Source organism: Trachymyrmex septentrionalis, unplaced genomic scaffold (assembly GCF_001594115.1).
Source record: "Trachymyrmex septentrionalis isolate Tsep2-gDNA-1 unplaced genomic scaffold, Tsep1.0 scaffold37, whole genome shotgun sequence".
In the NCBI taxonomy this organism is placed as follows: domain Eukaryota; kingdom Metazoa; phylum Arthropoda; class Insecta; order Hymenoptera; family Formicidae; genus Trachymyrmex; species Trachymyrmex septentrionalis.
This window is the reverse complement of record NW_017305536.1, coordinates 8,466,196-8,470,917: the sequence shown is the minus strand read 5'-3', so window position 1 is coordinate 8,470,917 and position 4,722 is coordinate 8,466,196. Positions and strand designations below refer to the sequence as shown.

At 34.9% G+C, this 4,722-nt stretch overlaps 1 protein-coding gene across 2 annotated transcripts in view; it reads left to right on the top strand.

Annotated features, from left to right (window-relative positions):
* Positions 1–1,201: 1,201 nt before the first annotated feature.
* Positions 1,202–4,722, top strand: part of LOC108750689 — a 27,763-nt gene continuing 24,242 nt past the window's right edge. The window contains exons 1-2 of one of the 2 annotated variants that reach the window (XM_018490354.1): positions 1,214–1,295; positions 4,654–4,660. The gene's annotated coding sequence lies outside the window, so the exon portion shown is untranslated. Of the gene's footprint in view, positions 1,299–4,653; positions 4,661–4,722 lie in introns of both variants that reach the window. The other variant, XM_018490353.1, reaches the window with a different exon arrangement.

Sequence of the window (4,722 nt, the reverse complement as noted above, 5' to 3'; positions counted from 1 at the left end):
AACATAAAATAATTTCTTCAACTATATGTGTATATATATATATTAATTTCACATATAAAACTTGTATTGTTACTGTTATAATTGCTATCACTGTATCTTTTTCTCTGAGTGTAATGTCATCTTCTTTTCCCTATCATGATTGAATAACTATGTTTTACCAACATAATATGGATCGCGACGAAATATCTGAAGCACTGCGTATACTCATCAAACTGCAATCAACGTAAAAAAGGAGATAGATATATATATATATGAGACTGGCACCACACGAAATTTGACTAATTGACAATTGATTGCAATTAGTAAACTTGATAGAAAGTATATTTGCAGTTGTGTTATTAATAATTTATTTTGATGTTAAATTTTCTTTGATAAGCAGACTGTTTTTGATTATTAATTTTTTCCACAAGAGAAAACAATATGTTTTCCGTGAAAGGATTGCGCATATTTTTCTTATATGAATTGCAAGAACTAGGACACAGTGCAGCTGAGGCAGGTAGAAACATTATATCGGCCTTTGGAGGCCTCTGTTAGCAAAAGGACTATTCAGTGGTTTAAAAACTCGTTCTGGGAATTTGAACTCTTTTAAAATGAACCTCATAGGAAATACAAATCAATTTTAAACAAGGATTCATCCTTAAAAACGCCAAATTTTTTAATAAACATGGTGTACATAATTTAATATCACGTTAGGGAAAACACGATTAATAGTGCATCTTATTTAAATAAAATTAATTTTTTTAATATATCATATCTTAATCTGCAAAAGTGATAATTTTATATAATACATATAATACTGATACATTATTCTACACAATATCGTCTACTGATTGTTGTCTTTTATTAATACACCCTCTCTACAAAATACTTATTAAGATCTCAATTTATCAAGCACGACCAACTAGTCTATCATCTCCAGATGATCTATCATGTCGATAAATCACTTTATCATGAAGAAACTTTATTATATCTTTGAAGTTCCAAAGGATACCATCCGGTGGAGGGACCACGCGATCCGACCTGTCCGAACATCGTCATTTCTAGCAGAACGCACCACGTTCACCTGACACTTCCTCCCTCCAACGTTCCCTGTCGGGTTCATGAACCCTTCTCGTTTACTCACCGTCGCCTTCTTACTCTCTTCATACCAACCGGGAGGGAGAAGGACGGAGAGGGAGTTACAGGATGAATCAGAGAGGGACGGTGGAACTGTCAGTGCTGCATTGGTCCTCCTCGCGTAAAGACGGGCCACGGATCATCTGTGATTACCTCGTGTGCCGGAGTCCTTTCCCGCAACGGTGAGTGCATTCTCTCTCTCTCTCTCTCTCTCTCTCTCTCTCTCTCTCTCTCTCTCTTTCTTCCTTTCGCTTGTATCACATCGGCGCTGTTGCTCGTACATTTTGTTCGCTATCTAGTTCAGCGCTAAGTAGATGCCTTATCGTGTCGCATCAATAATGCAACAGACGCATACAAACGTAGACCGAAACGATGCTGTATGAGTTACATTTTGGAACGTCAAAAAGGCTGCCAAAACAATTCAATCCGATCTTTTTGATTTGATGCTTTGTATAGATTTATTCCACAAAACCATTGAACTTTCTTACGCTGAAGAATATTTTTTGAAATAGACTTCTCTTCTGAACGAAAATATCGAGGTATCTGGAAAAGGTTTTTCGATACCAGTACTTTTAGATCATATTTTTCCGTAAAATCATTTAATTAATCGTCCATATTGCTAGTATCATTGACATTTCTTTGAGAAATATCAATCAAATTTTGCATGCCACTTCAATGCTCATTAATTTTATCACGGAATACTGTTTAAAATTAGTTGTGGGACGTTCTGGTTTCCCAGCTTCCTTTAACAATATTTTATAACAATTTTCAGCATGGTTAACGCGTAACTAATAATAAAGTCATTATTTTATTCGTTCTTTTCCCAAAATTATAATTAATGAGATGATGTGAAAGTATCATTAAATTAAATTATTAAATTTAATTTAAGCAAATATTTATCATGAGCGCAACAAAACAATGGAGCGCTGTTTTGATAACCTGCCCTTTAATGCTCGCAAAACAATAGATACATGAATATACATTATTACAGGTTCACCATCATAATTGAGATAAAACGAATACCTTGCATTTTAAGATATAAATAGAGATTGAACATTTAAACTGTAATTAAAATATATTTATCACGCATATATATAATACAGATCGTTCCAGCAATATTGCAGCAACATTACAGCGTGTCAACAATATTACAGTAATATAGCAACGTTGCTGGAAGCTTTTATACTGAATGGGACGTTTTATAAAATGTTTCTTCTATGAATACAGAAAGTTCAGTTGATATATAGTTTCTACACACAGAAACAATGTTTTACAAAATGGAAATTCCCTCATGCCGTTACAATTTATTTCAATGAATGAAATCGCGCAGCTTGTCGCGCGCTTAAATTCCATTATAATTGCGCAATCTTGAAGGTGTCCGTGGATAAGCGACGCAAATAATTCTCGAGCTCCGTTTTACGCCAATCCCACCATGTTAGACCCACGGCGTAATTTTCAACGATTACTCGGAGAGAGAAAGAAATTGCGTCTGCCGTGTGTCTGGACTTTGCCGAGCCGAGATGAGAGATAATAGGAATGTGAGAGCGCGGAATGGCCAGACGCGTTCTTAAGATGCAGCCACCTAATTGCACCGTTACGCACAGCCCGTTAAATCATCGCAAGCACCACTTCTCCCCCATATCGTCCGTATCTCAAAGATGTTATTAAAAGCCGCTGTGGCATTAATTGCGGAGTAATTAACTCCGGAGAGCTATATCGAATATTGTTTTGTACCGTACAATGCCAATTTAGCGTTTAATCAATACAGAATTGTAATCTAGCGCTATTTAATTAATTGCGAATTTAACTAAATGAATTCTATGGCAATTAAGGTAACGTGTGTATTTTAATTGAAGTTCCGCACAAGTTTTGTACCACCACATAGAAATTTCTATATAAAGATCCGTGGCGGATTATTATCAACTAAAACCGCCGATGGTACCATTTTGGCTTTGCTAATTATTTTATTTTTATTTTTTTTTTTGTATTTTTTGTACTTAGATATACAGTACAAAATTGAAAATATAATATAAATAATTCTATAATGATATAAATAATACCAAAATAACTTTTTACTAACCGTAAACAAAGATAAAAATTGCTAAATTGGTACCTCCAGCATTTCTAGAGGGATACTATCGGCAGTTCTAGTGTTAAACAGATCTTAGAGAAAAAAAAATCCTCGTGTTACAAATTTACAGAAAGCGAAATTACGACCCGATAAATCCAGCTGACAAATTCGCGCGAATAATCGAATCCGCTGGAGGAGCCAATCGAATCGCAAGGCAATTGTATCACGCGCTGCACCGCGTTGTTATTCTAATGTGACGTATCAAATGCATTCAGCTGCATAAATGTCTGATGCCTTTTCTCCCTTGCCTTCAAATTGGGCACGTGCTCGCCATCTGCGGGTGCGAACCTAATTGAGCACGATCACCAACCATTTTGTACACGCACGCGCGAGTAATAACGTCAAAAACTCCGATGTGGTTCGTGCGTTATTAAGTTGCTGCAGAGATTCTTATCTACCGCCATGGGAGTGTCATACCTAATTGCCGGAAGAATAAAGTGTGCGCCTCTCGCACACTTCTTTTCAAGACGCCAATTAAAGTTGGGTCGCCGCGGCTCTACGTAGCATAATATTGTGTTTTCCATTTAGTGTTTGCCCTCGTTCGCTTCCATTGTCTTGGATTTATCAGCACAAGTATTCGTACACTTTTCACGAACTTTATCGTAAATGACCGCACGCGCGTGCAGTTTAATTATAGAAATGGAGCCGTGTACTTGGTGGTGACCATACGTATGGGAGTAGCCTATGGTAATCGTAGCGAAGAGTACGTTTTTAGTAAAACTATAAATAATCCATGCAATAAGAGCACGCAAAAGTCGAATACCTGGGTCACCGGACGTTTTCGTTCGCTTCGTGCGTATGCCGTCGAACTCGACAGATTTGCGAAGTTTACAAATTGAACCTAATCGAATGCATTTATTTCAATTCCAACGTTTCATCTAATGAAATAAATTCTTCAACTGTAAACATCATTTATGTATACCGATGAAGATAGAACAATTTACGATAAAAATAAATGAAATTGTAACAAGATAAAATAGATAAAATTTTTTGTTATTTTGTGTTGATGAAATTCGTAACAGGAATATATTTTTTATGATATTTTTTAAAAGAACTAACGAATTTTAAGTTCTATTACTTTTTGTTATTGCACATTAAGAGAAAAGCTTCTGGTATTTGTAACTATTACATGTTACCATTATTATGATTATTAGTGCTATAACAGAGAGTAATAATAGCTGTATACAGTTCTATCAACAAATATATGTAGTTGGCATAAAGAATGATTACAAATTATAATAATTGCATCTCCATTTTTATTGTAATACATTAATAATTATTATTCGTAGTCGTTTTCAGTGTCAACTATTTATACATATTTATTGATAGAACTATGCATATAGTTATTATTAGTTATATTATAACAATACCTAACCAAATTATAACAGTAACCTAATCATAATTACGACAACATGTAATTATAGTCACTAATACTGAAAACTTTGTTCTCAGTCTAGTTTTAAAACAAGTTTCCA